Genomic DNA, 26,779 nt, shown 5'->3' with positions numbered 1-26,779 from the left:
TAAAGACGGCATCATACTAAAAGGCGCTCGTCTGCTCCCAACAACCGTCAATCCAAACTGATCTTAATTCTATATAACAAGACAGTCGTTATTTAGATGGCATTAGTCATATTTTACTAGAAGTAAAAGTGTTTTGTAGATAACAATTAGTATCTGGAACCAACAAGAACTGTCAGAAATATCGATAGTAATAATAGGATGAGGATGCCAAAAGTTTACATATATTTAAAGAAACTTTTGTCTATGTTCTGTGTATGTACAAACATATTTAAAAAACTATGATCACGATACCCTTACAAATTTGTGTTGGCGGCCAAAAAATATAGAGTAATTATATGTGTCGTTAGACAGAGTTACTAAAAAAGTAAATGTACTGCTATAAATAGATCTTAAATAATTAAAAACTATTTATGGAAATATTAATCTATATTAGTACTCACTCAGTTATCGAAATTCGACCATCATTAATTTAAATTATAAGTTTCAACTTTATTAAGGTTCTATTGTCATAGATATAGGCTACTTTGACAACAGCACAGAAACACACCTCGATTCGCTGATTTAACAATCAACAATATTAACATTATTTAACATTGACGTTTTGTTATCAGTCGTATAATATAATGGTTGTGTATGTAATGTTTTTGATTGATTTAATCTATACATTCATATTTATATACATTAAATATACTCCTCGGTTCTTGCAAATTCGTAAAATGGGATACAACATTTTTGCATCCGTATTAATGTAAACGTATTTATATAACGAAATATGTATACTATTATATAACTAAGGAGATGCACGTGATTTGAACATGCCATGTATTTTTTTCGTAATCTACGGATTTCGAAACAAATGAATACAATAATTTAATACACAATTTTTGTCAGATTGTATCGGCGGTAAACCCCGAAGTACCCGGTCGATAAGACACGCAAGCCATTCAAATGTAGAAACCAACTTATTTCCGACTAGACATATCAATTATTTAAAGGCCATATTATCGATTTTGGTCATTTGCTTTTAACTTCCCCCTCCTTTTACAATAGGTCATCAGTAAAGCTATTACGTTAGGTGGTTTTTGTTCGATTTTTTTTGTTTCACTTAAGTTTTGTTGCAGTAGCTATGTAATGATCTGACTTTGACGGCCTCGGTGGTCTATCGGTTTGCCATACCGCCTTGTGGATACTATGTATATTATGTATGTATTTACAAAACAAAACTATCTATGTGTTAATATCAGTTGTCTAGTATCCATAAAACAAGCTCTACTTAGATTGGGACTAGATGACGAATCGTGGGCTGTGTTTGATGGATATTATTTTTATAGTTTGTGAATATTATTATTATTATTATTAAAATCTCTCCCTATAAGAGAATTAGTAATAAATTATATTATATTTTTCTATTTTATATTTATTAAGCATTTTATATAACAGTATGCGAGGTTTAAAGAAAGAGTAGAGTATGAGAAGATATCAGCTGATGACCTGATAATAATGACATTAAAGACATAACAACAACGTATAGTAGACAATTATACCAATATTTGAGTATTCTCAAAAATCGATAAATAATCTAGAATGAATAATCAAGTTTCGCCGATAAAATGTAATTGCATATAATAACATGTCCACTGCAGTTACATAATTGCAGCTTATATGCACTTTAATCTATCAATTCACCTTTTCGTTACTATGTAATATTTTTACTAACATGTAAGTACTATTTGTACCCGCGGTTTCACCCCGTATACAATTTATAGTTGTAGTATGTGCTATTTTTATGTATAAGTTATATTACTGTAAAGTTTCATCAAAATCCATTCGGTAGTTTTTGCGTGAGAATAACGAGCATCCACCCATCCATCTATTCATCCATACTTTTATACTTTCGCGTTTATAATATAAATAAGATTTGTAAGTGAAATTTACATTATATAATTCACAAATGAGTAAAAAATACGAAAGGTAACATGAGTAAAACTGTCAAAATTTAAATATGGAACATAAATTTTAAAATATTATTTTCACTCTATAGTTTAATAAACTTCATAAAATCATGAGATTTATATCAAAAACTTTCACAAAACGCACCTACAATGACATAACTAAACGAATCTATCTTATTTATCGCTTTCAAAGAAGATTAAGCTCTAAGAAAATTATGTTGAAATAACAAATCGTTTATTATGTTGGCTTTGGAATCAACAGATTTTAAAAACAAACATTGAATCGGGTCTGCGCTGTCGCGTTTCATTGGCAGATATTCAAAAATAGAACGCTATAGTGAAAGAAGATGCCGATTTTCGCACTTCTTCTATTTTATCGATGTGTGTGTTCAATGCGTTTGTTATTGCTTTGAAAATAAATTGTTTTATACGTACTAGTACGTAAATACGTAGCGGTCAGTCAGTTGTCAGTTACAGTGGGGTGGAGAAGCGAGTGGCGCGCGTCCACTGTTTATAAAATTGTTTTTCCGCCTTTAATGTTACCCGGGGTTTTTCGTGCAACACGTGGTTTCGCGAAGTTTTCAAACAATTCGCTTGATTAACGAACTTTGCAGTCGACTGTTTGGGAACCTAATTAGTTGTACGCTCGTTTTTGTTTATGTGTGTGTTAGTGTAGTGAGTGTAGTGAATTTATTTTTAATGGCTATTATCACTATTTGAATAGGTAAGTTACATAGTAATTATTTAAATTCGTCAAACAATGTATAATAAAATAATTATATTATATTAATTTTTACATTACATTATGCAACAGAGATATAATTTATTTCTATAAGTAATTTAATTGCCTTCTAAATTGTCAAAAATACGCCTTACTTGAATTTAAATTTTCAAATGCATCTGTGCATACTTAAATATGTGTATATTATGCATTATCCAAACCGTGCGAAGCCGGGGCGTACTGTTAGTTCAATATATAATTGAGGTAATTTATATATTTTATCTCCCCGAAGAGCAAAGGTGTGAATTTAATTATGACAGTAATAATATTTATAATAGACTGACTAGCTTTCTTGGCGCATGACATTTACATCAAGATGAAATAATATTTCATAATATGACCTACATAGACGAGCTATGAAACTGTATTAACTCTATATAGAGTAACCTTATTTGATGATCTGAGTAGCGACTCTCGTAAATTTCTAATCCTATAACCCCAGGGAAATGCGCTCTTCAAGGATAATGCAATTCCCCTAGGAGACTCGAGTCTTCAAAAAATTTAAATTTTATGTATTCTTTTTTTAAATATTCTTGTATTCGGACATGAGCAGAGAATTAACAACATTCTAAATTTAAAAATGTATACATGATTCTCGGCAAATATTAAATGTGTATAATTCGATTATTAAATAAGTATATGTATGTATACAGTCCAAGATATAATGGAATTTAGAATTAAACGTATTTATTTTTGATAAAAATAATAGGTATTTATTATTTATTTATTTTACATTTTGACTTCATGAATTTTATTATAAATATATTTTTCACATTTTTGAAAATAATTATTTAAAAATTTTGTATTAGATATAATTAGCATTTTTTAAATAAGCATTTTATTATCATATACGATATTATGGCATAATCACAGTAAAAGTATCTGAAAAGGTCTATAACCTTATGTTCGATACAGTTTTGAGTTGTTTAATAAATTAGTATATCTTCTTACCTTGTTGATATAAGACTATTATAGAAGTGCATTTATTTAGTTACCCTTTTATTTTAATAAAATATAATTGCTGTCTACTTATTAACTATTTTTTTTTTGTACTGGCACAAAATTTAAATTATTAGATAAGATATTTATATACGAATTGATAATTTAAAAAGTGCTTGTAAATTTATCTGTCAAAAAATAATAATTATACAAAAATTACTAGACTTAGATGACCACACTTACTTATTGTGTATGTGGGATGAAACTAGTGTGGACAGTTGTGTAAGTGAATATTCCGATATCTTATATTCCCTTGTTTGACCTAATAAAAGTTAGAAAAGATAACCGATACCAGTTACAAGTGAAGTAGAATGTAGGATGGTATGATGGTATTATTTTACAGATCACCTTAGTGGTCTAATAGTTCAGCATACCGCTTTACTTCCTATGGGCGCGGGTTCGATTCCTAGCACGTTACCAACATTTGTATATTATGTATAAAATGTATCTATATATACCACTTAAAACATTTATATTATTTTGTTCAATTTCGCTATAATTATTTACTACAATTATTGTAGCGGAACTAAATAAGGTAATATAAATCCAGTAAATAGTGAATTGAACTTCCGCAAATAAAACGTCATTCGATAAATTATATAATCTATAAATTGGGACTAGATGCGCTGTGTGAATTTTCCTATGCTATTTTTATTATATTGTATAGATGTCTGTTATTTTCCAAATAAGATAAACAATTGAGGTACGAATATAAATAGTAGATATATTATAATCTGTACTACCCTTACTATTTATTATATATTATTATTTTATTCGTTTAATACAAACAATCATTTTAATATATATGTATATATATTTAGTATAATTCTTTAGTTCCTACTGCGATTTAAGTTTATAGTAGAAGTTTCACTGTAGGACTTATACGTATAAATATTATATTTGTTTCAAATATCGTTGTTCTCATGTATAAACAAACAAATATTCGTACAGGATCATTTATAATATACGTATCGAGTATCGATTAAATGCATAAATAAAACAATGTTCACCAGTGCCCCAGTGCCGTATATAAACTTCTCTAGTACCAACTGACCCATGCTTATCAACTGTGCTGCATAGGTCAACGCATTTCTGCGCGGCCGCGCTATCTTTATCTCGTTCCTTGATCATGTCCCTGCTATCTATATGCGATATAGTTTACCAATTAAATGTATGGTCATGGTTAGATAAACTCATTAATTATTATGTAATATCATAGTAATCTTAGAAATAATTAAAACGCGAAAGTTTGTCTTTGTCGATGGATGGATGGATGATTCTTACTCTGTCATGCAAAAACTACTGAACTTATTTTAATGAGACATTACAATAATATAGTTTACACATCGCAATAAGACATAGGCTTAATTAAGCCAGAGGTGTAAATAAAATTTAAATTGAAATAATAAATCTATGATTAACATTGGGACGTTAGTTGTTTGCTACAACAACACAAGATCTGAAATCTTATCTAGCTGATGCCAAGAACTCAGTAGTGAAATTTTCATTTCTAACTTACTCCTCAATCATGAAACGCACCGCTTACTAACCAAATTAGGCGTATATGCTCGCTCGCTGCCAAATTAGATTTAAATATATGCACCAAAATGTGACATGTCAAGTGTTGCGTTCACCACGACGTCGGCAGATGGCAATATCTCTGAATACTCCATCAGTCATTTCAGTTATGGATATAATATTTTCAATTTAATGATGGCGTTAAAATTCATTGTGTTGTTTACTTTGTATGCCCAGGTGAAAATTCTCTTGGTTCTTTACTAGGAGATCTATGCATAAATAATATTGACCACTGCATTTCATCATTACATTACATTATGTAATGGAAATATAAATAAAGTATTAGTAAATACAGTAGTTATGAGGTAACAATAGATCAACTATAATATATTGGGCGCTATTTAGAATAGCTGTGATGTGAGAGAAGAAAAACTTTGAATAAAACCATATACGAATGCTTACTACTTAGCCAATATAACAGCAGGACAAATTCTCCTGTAAAGAGGAGAAATCAAGAAATTAAGAGGAGATCATGCCCGCCGTGGATCAGAAGTTGCTGATAATAACAAATAATGATATTATTTTATGTGTATCATAAAGAAAGTGTGAGAGGAAGCGAATTTTGTAATGAGAAAAGTAGATTTCAGAACTACAGGATACAAAAATTCTTAAAAAAAGGATACAAAGATACATTATTCTAGAGTGATATTACGTTAATAAATAAAAAAGATAACAAAGTTTTAAGCACCCGGGGTGAAGTAGTTTATTTATAATACTACATCATAACAAGTTATCTAACAGTAATCTAATGTAGGCACAATTAAAATACATATAATATGACGGCTTTGATAGTCTAGCTGATTAGCACACTGCCTTACTTCTAGGGATTAATTAATTGCATAGTACAAACAAATATGTTTATGAGTATGATTGTTTGTTCGTTGTATCGCTGGGTGTTTTCTATATAAATTGTGTATGTATTTACACAAAAAATAATCAGTTGTCTAGTACCCGTAACACAAGCTCTGCATTGCTTGGCACGAGATAGCCCTGTGTGTATCGTCCCGATATATTATTATTAATATGTTTACATTTCATCCATAGGCTTGTTGTACTTAAAAACAATACTTTCACACATATTCTACGCGCGAAAAACAAAGTGATTTTAGTGAAATATATTGCAGTATTAAATCTCGGCCGTTGCACGGGAGAAAATAAAATGTGCGGACGTGGGTGTGATGTGACCTCGAATTGTAATTATTCTTGTCTTGCAATGCGAAGCTCTGCGCTGCATGTCTGTCGCTAGCCGCTAGATTTATAAAATGGTATCATTTATAAAATCTGAATTCACACAATGACATGCGTGCCTACATCAAAAGAAACAATTTGTATTATACACTGAATGACTACAGCAGTTTTAATTACGTATAGTATTCGTTTCTTATTGGACGGGAAGAGGATTGTTAGCAACTGTGACCCAACTGTCAAATCGCCATCACTTGGAAACTAACTTTGTTAATTCTTAGGGAATTTGTTACAATAGGCTCCTTACCTGACCTCATGCTCATCTTCCACCTTATACCGTTATCGCAGAAGGATTGTTTAGCGGTTTAGCACACTGCCATACTTCCATAATGATTGATCATCAATGGTAATAACATAATAGTCGCGGCTACGATTCCTCGTACGATTCAAACATTTGTATTAATTAGTATGATTGTTTCTATTGTTCTGAATGTTTTATACGTGTAGTATATATATATTTACAAATTATATCTATGTGTATTTATATAAGTTATGTTTGTACCCATAACACAAGCTCTGGTTAGCTCGAGACTATATGACGCTAAGTGAATTATTCTGAAATATTATTATTAATATATGTATATTGATATGTATATTATAGCAGTTGCGTCGTGACACCTCACTGCCGCTGAGAACTAATAAATTAGTGTATTTACAGTCATTGATTTCATTCATCCCTCACATATTACGTAATTATTATTATCATTTCTTATTTAAAACACATTAAAATCAAAAGACAAAAGCTCATGAGTTCTAATCTGACCTACATCAAAAAACTTTGTGTGTCATTTTGTATTTTTAAATTAATTTAATCGGATAGGCGACGGTAGGCTCGCCGCCAAATTAGATTCAAATATATCGGTCGAAAAGTGAGAATATCTATATTGTATTTACCGAGCGTAATGTGAGAATGGCTAGTGTTTTGTTCACCACGACCTCAAGAATTGACACCCCATCTAGGAAAGCAGGCGTGACGGTGTATTATTATTATTCCGATAGCTCAGATATATGGCCTATACTCGTAGATAATTGTGAATATTTCAATGTCATATACGATTATGTATAACAAATGCACTATTCTCAACTGCAACTGTCAATAGAGAAGAATAAAAGATCGATCAAATACAATGTTCCTAATAGAAATCAATTTTAATTCAAGTCGTATTTTTAAAGCAGATTTAAATTTTAGGTACATTAAGGATTGTGTAAACACATAATTTCAGCTAATACATAAATAACAATATAAATCGATTTCTGAGGTATAAAGTGATATTCTATACTTACATTCTAGGTAAGTATTGAAACGCTGACCCAAACACTTGTTTGGATACGGAAATTGAATCTGCTGCCGTATCGAGGAAAGCAGGCACTAGTAATCTAGTACTTGTGTGTAGTGTAGTGAATTGTTAAAAAGTATATCAGAGGGTAATAATAATACTTTTATGTTCAGCATTTGCTTTATACAACCCGCCGAGATTAAGAAGTCTCTTAAGTTGATATGTTAATATTAATAAACACAGTACATTTCATATATGGTAGTTATATAGTTGAATTTTACTATTTTCTTGAACAGACGAGATATAATTTGATTTGTTAATGATATTTATTTTCATCGAGAAGTTTATTGATATTTAGAATTTTATTGTATGGATAATTTAAAACAGTACTCAATTTGTAATTCGAGTTATACTAAATAGGTATATCTCATAACTCTTTTTGTATAATTTTTTGATAACATATACAAAAAATATCGAATATTACGTGAATTCTGTAGAGACATTTAAATGACTGTATGACTGTAAACATTCAAATGTACTTAATTACAATCTTTCTCATATATAATACTAGCGGTGCCCGCTATTTCATCTCCATGAAATTAATTACGGCTTTTTAGCACTTTATATATATATATATATATTATACACAGAAACCTCCCCCTTTAATTGCTGGAAGCTGTATTAAAATCCGTTGAGTAGTTTAAAAGTTCTATGCGACCAGACAAGGGGAGCGACTTCGTTTTTAATATGCAAAGATTAGTATGAGACCAGATCAGAACCACCAGAAAGAGAAAGAGAGAGAGACTTTATACGAAGTCATCACGTAAATGGGCGTCACACTGTGTTTTACGATAACTATCACGCTATTGATATATTTCATGTACGTTTTTTATTTAATTTTTCATCAAGTGGTTGTCTCCGTATTTGCAATTAATGTAATAAAAAATTTACATTGTAATCTAAAGAACAATATAATAACTCGGACTGCACTTGATAGTCGTAATACGGTCGCAGCAAGAGAAAGCTGAATAATCTAATGCAGCGTGTTACCAATGAATTTCGGGTAAGTATGTAGTTTGGAGTACATCCAAAACAATTAGTGCAGTCGGTACTATGTTCGCCAACGGCCCGGGAAATTGAGAGAAACACTCGGATTTTCTAGTTCAATATCATTATTTCAACACTTTATTATGTGTGTATAGTCTGTTACGTTGTAGATAATTAATATTTATACTATAAATTAATTTAATACAGAATGATCTTATTCTTTCAATTTATTAAGTAATTTTAGGCAATGTATTATAGATTAATTTTAAACTTTTGTTATACTTTCAAATTACCAACTCCATAGCTATTGGCCATTTAGGTAAATTGACACTTTTTTAAATTAATTTACCTTTTTTTCTGACGTCATATATAAAAGTAATGCAAATAATGTAAGTAGTAGGTACAACAAATAATCAGAATGAAAACATCTTATTTTCATTGGTAACCAGGTTCGAATCTTACAAATACTCTAACGCGAAAGTTTACGAGTATGGATGTTTGTTGCTCTTTCACGCAAAAACTAGTAAACGGATTTTGATAAAACTTTACAATAATATAGTTTATACATCAAAATAATACATAATATAATTAAAAAAGGGATTATTAATGTTATGATTATTAAAGTTAGTCGAAATGTTACGATAAATTTCAAGTAAGTATAATGCAGACGACGTAGCGGGCGTAAGCTAGTTTAAAGTAATAGTAACACTATGTATATACAAATATAATGTATATAATTCAGTAAATACTTCAAATAATCTATATATTGCGATAGAAGAAATGGAATAGTAGAACTGAATGGAAAACCCGAAATTGGATTGAACAAAACCCTGTAATTCATACACCCTATTAAAATCGGACGTGACTCTGGCTGGAATCGTTCTATTCCTCCCCGCTTGGTCTGAAATGCAGGTGAACCAGAATTTCGTATGTATATTCAAGGGTGTCGATATAGTTACAAATGCAATTTAATTTGTGTATAGTTGTACATATAAAAATATTGTACATGTGTACATAGGGAAATAAAATTAACAACATAAAATGTCAACTGATTTTAGTGAGGGGTTTCGTACAAATTTGATTTTGTCACTATTCATTGGTAGTTTCTAGTATTTAACAAAAACGTCAGTTTTAAAAACATAAGTAATTTTAGTGTAAACAAAAACAAACCGGAACAATATCAGTTATAATATCAATATATTTGCTCTAGAGAGTACATATACAAAACATAAATGTTTATAAAAAATGTGCGAATTTAACTAATTTTGCATTATTAGATAAATAAAGTATTGATCTCTAATAGATGATCTGATAAACTGTTAATCAACCAGAGAAATACCACAATAAGAATTTCGTTTCACCGATTTAGATGAGAACCCTAAAAATACAAACAGAAAATTACGGATGTGATGACAACCGTATAACGAATCCAGTCCCCAAAGATAGTGGGATTTGATTGGATTTTCACAATTTTACTGGATATATACAAATAAATACGTAAATTTATATCATAACAAGTTTTTGCGTATAGGTAATACACATATAATAATAATCCAGGACATTGCACACAGCGCTAACTAGTCCCAAGTCCTAAGTTCAGTTTGATATGGGTACTAGATAAATTATAGAAAGACAATTTTTTTTGTAAAGAATTGCCTAATATATATATATACATAGTAAACACCCAGACAAATACAAACAATACTCATGAATGCAAATGCATTGTACCATTCGAGGAATCGAACCAGTGATCATTAGAACTAAGGCGGTGTGCTAAACGGCTAGACCATTGAAGTTGTCATATAATATGTTGAAGTTTTGATGATAGTGTTGTCTCATACATGTATATCACGTCACGATGCCCTGAATACTACCTATGCATTGCTTCTTGATTCTTAAAGGTGAACATAGGCTATATTTTATCTTAAAAAGTAGATAGAGTAGTTGTCTCATATAATGAAGAATACATTTCTATGGAGTAATTAAAATTAATACTTTGAGAACCACAGTTCTGTTCTAATATGGATGTAATCATAAATCTTAATTATGATAATATCCTGTCCCTAGAGATATTATGTCAGCGGCTGTTCAACGAAAATAGAATGAAAATGAATAATGTTCTGATTAGAGTACAAGCTATGCATGATAATGTATAGCATTTGTATTACAAAGGCATGTATGAAAATGTATGGATAAATGAATGGATATTTGGCACCGAGCCGCCTAGTGGATGCAGTAGGTGCTATTGTATACAGGTTGATAGGTAATTGCGTAAAGTTAAAAATATATGAAAACACTTTATTTTTATTCATTAAGTTCATCTTTGTAGTTACATATCAGTAAATAGTGAAATAGTCATTATGAAATAATAAAATAAAATAAAATAAAAATAAAACTTATTGCTGTCTACACTTGAAAGATTTAATTAGAAGAAAAATTACATAAATATTGATGGACGTTATAACTAAAGTCACAGGTAACATAATATTATATCTAATGTTAAAACCTATAAAGTAATTTTTAATCAGTTCCTGATTTTCATTATAATTGATTTATGAACAAAAAGTTTTAAGGATACGTATTTTCACTGATGTATCAACAACTCTTTAACGTGAAATCGTGTTGTTTACATTTAAAAATTATTCATTACATTACATTACATTTATAAATAGATTATTCTTTGTAATTATTTTATCTATTTATACAGGCTCAGATTTTAGCTATACCCAAATGTTATATTATATCCAATTTATACTTCACCAGAAAGCAATTAATGCTCTAATTAACACAATTGAGGTAGTTGTTACACAACTCTTAAACAAAAGTTCCAAGATTTTATACTTAAGAAAGTTCGGCGTTCTATATTAAAATGGAAAGATTTCAGAACACGCTGTATCTATACATTACCAATCTATTCAGAACTGGAATATTTATTGCACTCAATGCATTGTAGTCGATCGCATATATGCGATCATAATATACACATAATGCGAGAAAATTTAGTCGATACCTACTAAATTTTCTCGCATTATGTGTATTATTTATTAGTAGTAATTATTTATTAATATTTTGTGAAAGAGTCGAACTGTCTTAATCCCTGAAACAAAAATTTAATAGATTTAGAAAAAAAATATATATAAATAAAAACATATTTCTGACTGATGATCCGGTAACGCAAACAACGATAACAAACCATTAATATAAAATACATTGGATTCAATTATTTTTAACGAAATGTTAATATGGAAGTGCTACTTTCACTAGAACATTGGACAGTATCTCTGTCTATGTTAAAGTATGTTATTTATGTATTAGTATATAAATATATAATGCATAAACACATTTTCACCTTTATTATATTAATGGTAAAGATGAAAATGGATTTAACTGTTTTTTGTTCATTATCCCTATTATTTTACGACGAAACGGCTGAACGGATTTTGGCAAAGATAAAAAATTATCTTTAAACTAAAAAATGTTTAACAAAACGCAGATATCTGTCTGTTATTCAAAAACTATTGTATAGGGAGTAATCCCTATACTTGGTGGACTATCAACAAAGTATAGGGATTACTCCCGATGAATATAAATAATGTTGATAATATATGGAGATGATTAAATAAAAGATACGTCCGGCTGTGCGTACTTAGTGATTAATTACGACTTAACAAATGTAGTATGTGGACACCATGCGGTTATACGCAAATTATATAAACATATATTATTGTATAAAATTATACTGAATTTAAACATTATTTAAATGAAAAGCTAACTCCCGTTACACATTTAATTTGGTTCTTCCCGCCATTTTACAATACAGATTCCGCTTCTACAAAAATGCACAGAGTACATTATAAACATCCAGTTCAAACGTTATAGATTAAGTATAACATAGACTGTACCTATTACGAGAATATATATACCTATATACTATAATTATAAATTTTATGTTAGTGATTGATAGAGCACGTTAGATATGCATTTTAGATTTCTATCTTCTATACAAACAACGGAAACATTAAGTAACTTTTTACGAAGCAAATGTCCAATACTAGAATGTAACCGATCGATATGTATTCAATAGTTGATGAGGCAGTTACTTGGATACGGAATAGATACAATACAGTATTGACCGATTGGTTGGACGCTCTGTAAGAAGCTTACATACCAGTGGCGACCCAAACACTGTACAGATAAACGTACACATATATATAGATAGATAGATTAGAATTTTGATTTGTATCTTAGTACACACATGCAGACTTAATTACAAATAGTATATATATAATTCAAGCAATGCAATACAATATGGGTAAACCCACATGTGTGTGCTACAGCAATACAACATTGCATATAGCTCAGTATAGAGAATCAATCAAGAAGCAAAACAGAGATCTATCTACATTTTACAGCTTTTACAGCTGCGTCTCCCGAAGTTTGCTTTTTTAAAACAATACAGTATACAGTATACATACCAGATTATGTGCAGTGTTGTATACAAATATACAACACTATATATATATACAACTGTATATAGCCATCTTTAATGAAATTTAATTAAAGACTCAGAGTATTACGGGCGAGGACATGTTCTATACCTTATCTAATAAAATAGCAGCCGAAGACGCGGTTAACAGATTGTCTTGCAAAATTCACATATAATCTAGTTAAATGCAGTCTTTGGCTCCAATATATATTTATGAAATTAAAACATACAAATAATAGTTAGTTAATAATAATGCTTTCACGACGGTTATCATCGCTGGTACGGTCGTGAATAAACGTTGTTGTCCATATTTTGCTAGGTATATTTCAAAAAGATAATCTGTCATTAAGCTCCGTCTCTATCATAGTTTCTTTTTAGAAAGTAATAAAGGTATTCTAAGTCTCAAACATATTGGATATTCATGTAAATAAGTAAAGAAAGTTAATATTGTTTATACTAGTACCTGTTCGTATAAAATACTATCAAATATCGTGGAAAATAATAACAAGCTTTTCTGTATTATTCAGTTATAAATATCAGAAATAACAATGATGTAATATTCACTCGTAAATCTGATTTGAATTATAGTCTAGCAGCCTGTATACTTTTACGCGCAGTAAAAGTGAATACGTAATTTTCGCTCTAAATAAAGTATTCATGTTTTTCACATAAATTTATTATAACATTTTTTTATTAAAGTAATTACTGCATACCTAATATTTAGTATATTACTCTAGTTGATTACTACAAACGGAATGCTAAAAACCTTATACTTATGATTCATGCCTAAACTAGCAGTATTCCCTAAGAAAATGTATTTTATAGATTTTTATTTATTTCAATTAAATAATTACATAGTTAATTATTTAATTGAATTTACTAGATTAAATCAGGAGGTATTGATCACTAGCCAAAACAAAATCGTTTCATTATAAACCTATGTAATACATTAAAAATAGAAAAGACGAAAGATTTTTGACTAACAGCAAAAAATTGGTTTTTTATTATATGTATATAGATTACTATGTAGTATATTATAGATATTTCTTATGTTTGGGTTTGAGGAATGTATTATTGAAATTTTATTAATAAAATTATATGAATTCTATCTCCTAGACTTCCAAGACGATGATCCGAGATTTCGATCACGTTTTGAATTCTCCTCTGAGGCAAGCTAATATTTTTTTTCGTATCAATTTCTTTAGAAAGTGTATTAAAATCATGAACTGACTTAACTCAGTTTCATTTTAAGGCCAAGTGTTCTATTTCAAGAAGTCAATTTAGATACGAATCAAATTTTATTAAATGTTCAATTTGAAAACAGTAAATTACACTAAATTCAATTATAAATATCTACAAATAGGCAGATCAGTACTGAGTTACTGAGTAAACTTAAGACTTTTAGCGATTTATGAACATTTAAATCGACAAAGCGCAAATGAGTATTTCAATTGAACGTTTTTTGCAATTACTACAGTACCAGCCGGTTCACTATAAACGTCAACTACAAACAACTTTTCTTAAATATTAAATTAAATGGAAAGAAGCTGATACATGAACTGCGTATCACTTATCACCTTCCGAAGACTAAGATATCATGCCTCTTATCCTGTATCATTCGATAATTTGATTTATCTATTCGTATATCTTTAGATTTAGCGCATCCCAGTAAAATGGTAAATATTAAATTAATTTTATTTTTTGTTATTAACAGATAATTAATTGAATTGATTGTTACTGAATAATTTTGAATAAAATTTGGAATATTGATGCACCTTTTTGTACATACATAAAATGCTTGTTTCATCCTAATCCACGCAAGCAACGCAACGCCCAAAGTGATCTCATAAATTGATTGTTCTATATACGTCGTAGAATCTTTTGTACGTAAATATATTACGAGGGCAATTTTGAACACAAAAACGAAGAAAAATTTTGCGTTATAAATGTCTAGAGTTTGGATTTATAACGGTTATTCGGTCGGTATTACGAACGATTTTAATGCGAGCCGGATAATAACTGAAAAGGGATTACAATTGCCCTTTGAATTCGAGTGGCTTTCTAATAAATTACAATATAAATTACTCTAATAAATACTCCTACATAAGTATAGTATTACTTCACTTTTTATAGTGTTTCTAGTTGTAAATAATAGTATTGCATATCATAAATTTTTCAAAAATGGAAATTTAGTAAATGGTTTACTGTTATATTTTTTGTGTGTTAATATAGGAATTGTAATTGTTTTTAAGTGTAATTATAAAGGTAGTAAATAAACTATTCCTAGATGAAATCCAAAGTCTTCTTTTAAGTTAATGGATAATATTCCACCTTCTTCGGTTGCGGCGCATCTTTTCCAGGTCAACCCTGTCGTTTGTTGTCATACGATCACCTATCAGCTGCCTATGTTTCTGTCTCCAACTCTATGTCGCCACATTAGAGATCTGTATGACCATCTCTCATTTCTGTTTCGACATACGTGGAATCAAACGTACTGTAGGAAGAATATACATTGAAGTCATTCAGAATATCACATCTTGTGTCAGTCTTTTTAAGATGTAAATAAAATTATAACTCAGACCTAACAGCATCAAACTTTGTGAACAATCGCTTAATCAAATTTCAATCCAAAAGTGCTATCGGATTTGGAGGCGTTACATATGAATATTTACAACTCTTAATTTGTTATTAGATCTCTAGATCTATTAACGAATTTATCAACAGAGTTGAATGAACCTACTCAACACAAACATATCTGCCCTAAATACTATTCTTCGCTCGTTGATTTGTCAAAATTCCGCAGATCAACCCACTGATTAGGTGACAAATTGTATCACGCGTTTGGGAGGTAAGAAGTAAATATAAACTTATTGTGAGAAATATGAGACTTAAAACTTCGCCTTAAGTCGCCTTTTGAATTATTATTTATTCATGAACAATTTGTGATGCAATCGGGTCAGATATGGAACTCCAACAATGTATAAATACAATTTGACTTTGATGAAATGCGATTATAAATTCGACCTATTCGGTACCGGTATTTTTATAAAGAGTATATATTTAATACAGTGGTACAGTCGTCTACGTGGGTTTTTTTAAGGGATGTTAATGAAATGGCGCACTCGCCTGCGCTAACGGTTTACGCTGACGGGGCACCAGTGGAGAATAATAATATGAACATGAGGTCAAGATCAGGTTAGTCCATCACAGCAAATTCACTAGGAATTATCACGATGGTGTCCAGGGTAAGGCACGTGGAGGTCATCCTGAAATGGGACATTGCTAGCAATGGGGTTATTAATTCCCATTCTAACGATGCCCTTCCCCCCGTCTACGTGGGTTGCATGGTCTCACTTGACGTAATCAGAAAATAGATTGCTTTGTTTCCGTTAAACGATGAGATTTAGCAGTACAATTGCAAGTACAGGCATATCGCCTTAATGTCCTGGAATAGCAATGCCTGAGAGGTTACACGGGGGTTACATGGCAATGTGATGTTTGTAGTGCTATTCATGTACGGTATGTATCAAATTGATAGTCAGCTTCTAATTAAATTATATAATATAAGGGGCTCTGAATATTTTTGCAAAGGTTGGCCAAATAGTATTAGTGCAATGGAGCACTAATACTATAACTAGTTGGAATTTAAAGTTTACAAATTCCAAACAATAAAAATGTTACTCCAGAGATTTGTTTTTATTATGATATTGTTGCAAATTTAATAAGTCCTTATGTATACAATCTCCTTTTGTTACCTAATGACACTGGCACAATTCATTTAAAAATAATGACATTTCTACGTCCCGTATTTCAGTGGAGTAACAATGGTGGAGCGATGTGACTAAAATTTTAGTTAATATTTTGTGTTGTGTGTTTTTTTTATATATATATTTTTTATGTAGTCTTTTTTGATTTCGATATTTTTATATTTGTTCGAAATTTTTTGTGTTGATAATCGTGTGCATTTTTTTAGTGATACCGTGACCGTTTTAGTGGTACCGTGACTCGAATAATCGGATACTGTGTTTTTCTCGTGGAGAGGTACAAAATTATTTTAATTTCTACTTTTATTAATTTTTAACCATACTTCTCAGCAGATTTGTACAGTAAATAAAGCCTTAAAATAAAAAAATGCTATAAAAAATATTAAGTATGTTGTTTTTTTTTCCGTTTCGTCTAGTTTCCGGGCCGCCTAAGTTAAGGATTTAAAAATAGATTAGAGAGTTGCAATAATATACGTATTTTATCTCATGACGATCATCAGAAAATCCACAACATTGTATATATACACAGTTTATTTGGTCTCAATTAACAATCAATGATTAATAAGAAGTTAGTAAGTATTTAGGTAAATACTACGTCTCTACGGTTAATAGATAGAAGAAGATTAATTTTGGTAATTCTTATTAGAAAGTCTTATTGACTCTTATATATAATCATAGTATCCTTAATAATATTATAGATAATACTATCTATTCAATAAAATATATGGAAGATATCTCTTGCTGCAGTGGCTATAAAACTGTTGGTATTGATTTATTGTTCCAGCCACATTTTACCACCAGGTAATTTCAAAATTCTGAAACAGAATTTTCAGTATTATCTTAAAATAGTTCTGGTAACAAATAGGTAGTATGCTTTTGTTATGTCTGCCCATTAATTGATATTAAAATAACTACTTAAACACAAAAACTAGTAGGTAATGAGGGTATATGATAATTATCCATCAACAGTTAATTATTATTTAAAATAAAGAATGTGCCTGTCCTTTTTTTTAAAACATTTGCCTTCAGCAGCCAGTACTTTCAGTTTTTTTGCATCTTATTTATTCGAAAAATCACTGAAACTAAAACCATACAGCCTTTGTATTTTGCGTCTTGTCTCATTTCGTATAATTTTGTTTTTATTTATTTTTGTATAGCTTCTGTTGTGGAAATTATATAAATTGAAAGTAGTGACTCCTTTCACATCGCACACAATCTACAACACGGCCTATATTGTCCAAACTATTATACTAAATTAATATACAAATTTTTACTTGTCTATACAAGTAAAACTCAAGTATATCTGTCTATAGACAGATGTACTTTAATTCTGTTTGTGTTACCTTCTTATGACGTTTAGTCATTATAGGGGAAAACACTTAATGAATTTGACTTCTAGATAGACAGTATCACGAGAACGGTATAAGCTGTCTCTTAATTTTAAGAATAAATAGCAAGGGCCGAAATCGAGGATTAAAATTTAATAGTTTATTCCAAACAATTTGCTTTCTTTGTTGTGATTTAATTCAAGGGAGAGGATAAAAGGTAAACTAAATCAAGGGTAAAGACTAGTTACTAAAATAATACCTTGGTTTATGTATTAGCTATGTAATATTTATGCTTTTCCTGTTTATTAATATGTAAAGAGGATATGTTTATAGACAATGGACTGAATACTTACAATTTGGTCGATTTAAGCGGATTACAAGATTTTCCCCCTTAGTATGGTGTTCGCAAGTCACTCATACATTTTAATAAGTCAGGTAGTTTATTATACATAAGTGTATGTACATAGAGGAATTAACACTGTATCTACTTATAAATATGTAGACTAAATACGCCTACTATCTATCAGATTACGTGCAATACGGTTTCATAATTCACTCTATTTGCTTTTCAACTTAACTAACCACTCAAAACTTATACTATTAGCGTCTTATGAAAAAATATATAAAAAAATGTTTTTTTTCTTGGGTCTAATTGGAATGTCAAATAAAGTTGTCAAATATCTACAAAAAAGCTGTACGGTGGTTAAAATAAGTGCAACATGGTATGTGTACCATGTAAATTTATTACAAGCATGGAAACACCTAGATCGACACAAACAAACATAAGAATACAAATATCCATACCGTGCGAGGAATCGAACCTGCGACCATCGGAAGGAAAGCGGTGGCTAAACCGCTAGACTATCGAGGCCGACAATGCATTATATTTATAGATTATACTGGCAATTATAATAATAATAATAATCTCAGGACAATTCACATAGCGCCATCTAGATCCAAGTTAAGCTAGCTAAAGCTTGTGTTATGGGTACTAGATAACTGATACATATACATAAATATATATATTTTTTTTTGTAAATACATACATATTATACATAATTATGCTTTTTATATCATACAATACAATGACGAGAATGAATTAGTAGTTAAATGAATAATTTACAATATATATATATGGTCACCACTAAGAATAAAAAAATGAATCCTTCACACCGCTGATATTGTACAGACTACCTGGTCCTCTTCATCGTCTATAGATGATGAATTGAGTTGAGTTGAGATTTTAGCGGTTTCTCTCAATTAAATCTATAAATAAACTGGATGATAGTTTTATTATACATAGAGAATATTAACTTGAAATGTTCGATGGAATATATGTCTGTATGTCGTCGTCCGTAGCCTCATCAGAGTATTTAATCGGCTTACAAGCGCAGTAGCATCCACTCGAAAAAGCTCCCACTTAAGCATTGTTTAAAATTTTATACACCTATATAATTGTACATACTTATATATATAGTAATATCATAGTTTATATTGATCTTTCTATATACATACATACGTACATATTATATATATATATATATATACATAATAAATTATAGAATGGTGTAAAACATATCTCAGATGAAATAAAATGTATATTACTTTAGTTTATATATATAATATAGGTACTCACAAATTAATCTATACTTAATTTCATTCTAATACCTCCACCCATTTTAAGTCAAACTATATCACAAACACATCTCCTTATAACGATTATAATAATATACGTATAGATAGATACAAAAAACTATAGATTCTTATTATAATACTTATTATTTCGTTTATTCGTAATAATTTACATTATTTTAAATTGTTAAAAAGTTAAAAAAAAAATCAAAATATCTTTATTTATGTAGGTCTATTACAGGCTCTTATGATATGTTAAATCTACCGTCAGTTCGGAATGATTTCGAGATGAGAAGAACTGACAAGAAACTTAGTTCGTATCCTTTTCAAATTAATAGTATACATGTTTACAATAATACAGATTATTTTTTAAATTCAAACTTGGGAGAATACAGTTACCACCAGCATATGTATATAAAAAGCAAATAGTCTAATCAGTGTCGCAACCCAAACAAACCAGTCACCACAAGCAGCACCCGTTCACGAGTATATTACATAGCATAAATTATAATTAAACAGTTAAATGTATGAAATAAATATTTTTTAATTAATTTTAAAATATAAATTCCATTTTGACATGTCTGCAGTGACGGCAACCGGTGGATAAGAGACAATTTTAATTTCACGTCTGCGTTTGTGCTCTAACGAGGGAGATGAACCAGAAACGCTGACATTCGTGCGCGGCAATCATTCTGTATAAGCGTCCATACACTGCGGATATTCTGATAAGATCAGCGATTTAAATAAAAATAATATGTCAGGTCAATTCCCACAGTGCCATCTAGTCCCAAGGGTATTAGGCAACTGATAGAAACACATGATTGCATTTTTTTTGTAAATACATACATATTATACGTAGAAAACACCCAAACCGATACGAACAATCTTACTCATGAAGACAAAATTAAATATTTGTACAGTGCGAAGAATCGAACCCGCGACCGTTGGAAACTAAGGCGGTGTGCTAAACCGCTAAACCACAGAGGCCATCAGCGATTTGAATATATTATTAATCAATAGTGAGGTGCTCAATGCGATGAGATCATTGGTAGAATAAAAATCTAACTCATGTAATAGTATAAAACCAAACGTCTGTGAGGATTATTGGTTGGCATTATATGGATTTTAATACATAGTGTGATCATATATTATAATGGATTGACACATAGTATCCATTTTTATTGAACATAGTACGGTAAACTATATATTAATATTGCCTGTATGTTGAATTGAATGAATGCAATATTGACATTAAAAAATATTTTTTATTGATAAATAATATATGATTCATGACCATTGAGTTTTTGACAGTGATTAGCCACTTTTAAAATACGAGATTCGTAATTCGATCTACAATGCTTTCATTAATAAGAAATAATAATTTCTGTTTATTTATCGGTCGAACTTAACTTTTTATACTTACTTATTGACTTATTACTGCTATCTATGAAATCGCTGATTCATTTTCCTGTGAGCAGTCCCTAAAAGCGAAACAGTCGGTAGTCACCGTATCAGCTAAACTCAACTTTTCTCGTTAGCACAGGGGTGCAAACGCCTTAGTCTTGAGGTTTTATTCATTATTTGATTTTAGGGAGCATCTGTCATCACTTCTCAACGTTTGGAAACGATTAGGTTGACAATTGCGCGATACGACAGTGACATGCAGTTGACAACTTGGTGGAAAACTTGTGATACTGTCATGCAAATTGAAAACGTTGCAAAGAAGGAATTTGAACTCTATTTGCTTTATCACACTGACAGCTGTAGGCAAAGGAATTACATATTTGATAAATTTAATTTATGTAGGAAATGAAAGTGTTTGGAAGTAATAGAAGTTTCAAGTATACATCTTTAGGTAGGAAGTAGGTTTTGTGTCATTTTGATAGATATCTTTTATCCATTTATTTAATACAAATGAAATAATACCTCAATAGTTGATATTATCTATGCTTAACCCTAATAGGAATTATAGTAGTAAGGAACTATTGTAGTTCTGTATGATTTAAATATATTTATTTCATACATGTAGAACAGTTCCTAGAAGTCAACATGTCCTTATAAAGTTTGAAGGCAATGAGGATATTTATAAATAAGAAATCAAAAATAGACATTCTATGAAATTCGAAATATTAGCCTTTTTTTTATCTATTTCTAGTGTAATTTTCCTCCTTCCAGGAACTTAGAAGATATTGTATATTAATATTCATGCGTTATTAATACATATTAGATTAATGACTTAGTTATATATAGATGCATACTATTATAGTAATTTACAGACATGAATGTTTCATTTTACCAAGAAAATACTTCCAAATAGATGTTTAGTGAATAGGGTTTTTAATGGATAATATTTTTAAATCTTATCCGACTTTTTTCCTGAAATTGAATTAATTATTTCATGTTAGTCATGAATAATATAAAATGTTAAAGGATAATTATTATTTATGTACTTTAGGTTGGCGTATACCTAAATAATATAATTTATCAGATTTATTCATTCATATTTTTAGAACACCACTCTTGCCACTTCCTACGATCGTCTACCTTGCTTTTTAATGGTTGATATGACTCCAGTTGTCATTAATTTCACAACAATTTTATCTATACAAATAAATCAATTTGAAGTCACTCTGTAATTTAAAAATTAACAAATTTTCACTACATGTATATACATATACATCAACTTTATTCAGAATTTAGCACGTATTATGTTATTGTAACACCTATACATACAAATACAGATACATAGGATAATTTACACAGCGTAACTTAGTCCAAAAATAAGTAGAGCTTGTACAAGGGTACAAATTAACTTTTTTTTTGTTAATACATACATGACATGTGCGAGGAACCGAACCCGCAACTATCCGAAGTAGTGCGCTGTGCTAAACCGCTACACTACCGAGATCATCATGGACCTGCTGATGATGTTCAAAAGTAGCTATTGAATAATATTATGCAACCCTATACACTTGGGTTCATTTATCTGGATAATTACTGAGCTGACAGGTATTAATTACGGTCTGTTCATGGAGTTATTGAGATAAGCCAATACATACGAGTACCAAAGCTTGTTTTTAAAGTATATTTTTTCTTCAGATTTCAGAAAGTCGGCAAACTGGCGCACATAAGTAAGTAGAAAATACTCATTTTTTCATAAACTACTAAGAAGGTAAATGAATTGTGTTAATATTGTTACTATTGTAGTGTCAATAATTTTTGTTTTATGAAGTTTGAATGACAAACAAGTAATGGTCGCCTACATACACAAACATCACGGTGAACATAACTATCATGATATCTACTATACCACATATGTGTTGCTATTCCAGACGACATAGAAAAAGAAACAGCTTACAAAACAAGCTGCTTAGCGGCTTACAAAAGAAAGACAAGCCATCATAAGAGACTTTTTACATTCTATCTCTTCTATATATACTATCTCTTCATTCTTCTACCAATAATTTATAGTGAGTGGCTTTACTATTACATTTTTTTTATTATATATCAAATTTTTTTTATTATACAACATATCTTTTCTTAGATTAGATTCTATTGATCTACTTACTACTTAAATAGAGCTAGATATTAAATAAAAGCTGTTTGTCAATAATAAAATATCTCAGATAATTCACACAGCACCATCTAGTACTGATTTAAGTAGAGCTTGCATTATGGGTACTAGATAACTGATATGAATACATGAAAACATTTCTTTTTCTAATAACATATATAATATTCATAGAGTACACCAAGACCGATATAAATAATCATACACATGAATGCAAATGTTTGTACCATGTGAGGAATCGAACCTGTGATCATCAGAAGTAAGGCGGTGTGCTAAAGCGGTGTATAATTCTTGTGCCATAGTAAAAACACATTTCAATTGTGAATGATTATGGAATCAAAATGCAATGAACCTAAATATATTTTAAAATAAAATTTCTGGATAGAACAAGTTAACGCAAAGAAAAATTCAGACTTCTTGAAAATCTTATTGGAAGAACTTCTTTCATTTCCGTTTCCCCACCCATTTGAAGTAGGTAACGTTGATGTCGGAACTAGGAACCAAATAGTACTGTCACCAAGAATAGACAGACACAATTCATTTTGAAAGATAACAGTTTATTTATTGACGGTTTATGTTGACAAAATTACAATAAATGATGTATTTAGATATGATTATATACAAATAAAAGAATATTTTTTGCACAAATAGAAGTATAATCATATTACATGTTTACATTATATAAGCGTATGACAATTTTAATTTTATTTACATTAATTCTATTTTCCTAAGTTATTTCCACTCATGCGCCAAACTATTTTTTTTTTGGAAATACTCTCTTTCCAAAGGTTGTCTGGAAGAGATTACATCAGCGATAAGACCAACCTTTTGTACTTAGTTTTATTTAATAATGTTTTAATTTTGTTCATGTCCTTTCCATGTTGAAGCAATAAGAAAAAATCGACACGGAATTCCTAACTGCTAGCGATCTTATGGACATATACTAAATACCAAGTATCTATAATCTCAACTTATTTTTAGAATAAAAAAGATTTTTAGAATTATCAAAATTCAATAAGTAAAATTAAAATTATTATTACTATTATTATTACTATTTTATATATGTTTTGTATATCTCCCTTTTTACGGGGGTAATACCTTCAAACACTTAATTATTATTATTAAAATTTATTTAAATTTTGACGATCGGCCAAAAGTAGTCATTGTTAATAAAGCAAATTGTTTGCGGCAGAAGTAAGTGAGACAAATTTCCGCGGTTTCATCCGCCTGAAATTTGTACCCTATGTGTTATTCTGATGTGTAAGCTATATTATTGTAAAGTTTCATTAAAATCCAGTCAGTAGGTTTTGGGTGAAAGATTAACAAACATCCATCGACACTTACAAACTTACACGTTTCTAAGGTACACTTACTTTTTGCAAATAGGTGATTATTTACAGTATCGAGTGTTTCCATTACATACTAAAAAATGTCCTCTCGACCCGAAATGAGTTAGTTATCACAGAGGCATTGTCAACAGTAGGCATTATGGTGAACGTAACGCTTGATATACTCATATTTCGCTGAGCATATTATTTGTGTCCAACGTGATAAGGGACGAACCTACCGTCAAAACAATCATCAATCATACTCAATAGGAAATAAAGAAAATTTCCGATATTACTATATGGTCGATGATATTAGATTTAAATACAGTAGGAGTAATTTTTTTTAAATATACTTAATATAACTTGAGAATATGATTCCACCTTCAAATTATATATTCGAGATAATTAAAGCCTATTACTCACTGAACGATTACTTGAATGACGAGTGTGCATGGCAATAGTTGTTCATGCACTGGATTTTCATTTAACGTTAGACGTAGAGACCTATATAAATATACATTGTGAATAAACTGACTTTTTTAAAAAAAAGTAATTCAATTGAGTTTCTTGCCAGTTCTTCTCAATTGGATCTATAACATATACCGAACAGGACGGTTGGGAAAATATTTAAATTATAATGTAAAAATTTAAAGTTCATAAGCGGCTAAAATGTCCTATATAAATAAATTATTTAGAATTTGAATTAAATTTCAATTTCAAAGAATAAAATATTAAAATATTATTCCTTTGTACCCTACAAAGGCATAATATTTTATTATTTTGTAGTTTATATATAGTTGACAATATGTAAATTCTACAACACATGGGACGTGTATTGTTTTTATTTATCTCTTGTTTGTGGTATTCAGTAATAACAAAAGATAAATAAATAAATAAGTAAATAATGTCCGCTGAGCAATGTGATATATAAGAACTCTTTTTTTATTAAAAAAACAACGAACTCAAGTTTTTAATATTGTCAAAAGTAACGGCTCCATCGAGGCTTGCGTTTGCGAGAAAAAAAATAAGAAAGCTATAAAAACTTGAGTAACGTTTATAAACACGTTAATTTAACGTTGATGGGGAAAGTGCAAAGAGCGCGAATCATACCCCACTTTATTTGGGAGTGCTCCAAAAAACTTTTGAAAATAATCTCAACTTACAGTGTAGCATCTGCGAAGTTTGCAAGTTACCTAAGTGAAAAGTTACTAGCAAAATTACATTTCGTCGCGCGGGAGAGAAAAAAAAATATTTTGGCGTTCGTTCGTGTTAAGAATATAAGAGGCTTACAGATAACGAAATCAGAATTTTTTTAGCGTTCCGCTATTCCCCCGGTGAAGGAACTCGAACTTTTTTCATTCGCGGTATCAAACTTAAAGTCCCGTATTTGATTTGAGTGAAGTTAGCTACTGAGGTACGTTGATACTCGTATTTTATAATATTCTTTTATAACATTAACTTGAACATGAAAATGTATGTATATACGTTAGTTTTCACTAAAGGCGCGAAGACTACAAACAGTTTATTGTACTCTAATAGTGAATCGGCCACCTAAAGTTACAAGTCAAAGTTACTGCCTAAGTTTTGTTGTTAATACCAAAGTTAAGGTGAAAATTGGTTTATTAGTAATAATACAAGTTTACATAATGTTTTCGTAAAATAATAATCTTTTCTTCTGGATATTCTAGAATATTTTCTGTCTATCTATATATATTAACGCTATGTCTCTTGTAAGTAGAGAGGGTAAGTAAAGAGAACCAAATGTGCTTCTATTCTTACTCAATCTTAGTT

The 26,779-nt window shown here is 29.9% G+C and overlaps 1 protein-coding gene across 4 annotated transcripts in view; it reads left to right on the top strand.

The window, feature by feature from the left end:
- The first annotated feature begins 2,426 nt into the window (after window positions 1-2,426).
- Window positions 2,427-26,779, top strand: part of LOC131849410 (CUGBP Elav-like family member 2) — a 409,465-nt gene continuing 385,112 nt past the window's right edge. For 2 of the 4 annotated variants that reach the window (XM_059199487.1, XM_059199484.1), the window contains exons 1-2: window positions 2,427-2,676; window positions 23,189-23,220. The gene's annotated coding sequence lies outside the window, so the exon portion shown is untranslated. Of the gene's footprint in view, window positions 2,677-17,201; window positions 17,407-23,188; window positions 23,221-26,779 lie in introns of those variants that run through there. The other 2 variants (XM_059199485.1, XM_059199486.1) reach the window with 2 other exon arrangements.

Source organism: Achroia grisella, unplaced genomic scaffold (genome assembly GCF_030625045.1).
Source record: "Achroia grisella isolate CSIRO2021 unplaced genomic scaffold, CSIRO_AGI_Agris_v1 utg642, whole genome shotgun sequence".
Lineage (NCBI taxonomy): Eukaryota > Metazoa > Arthropoda > Insecta > Lepidoptera > Pyralidae > Achroia > Achroia grisella.
Note: the sequence above shows the minus strand (reverse complement) of the source record. Positions and strands in the feature narration are given on the sequence as shown.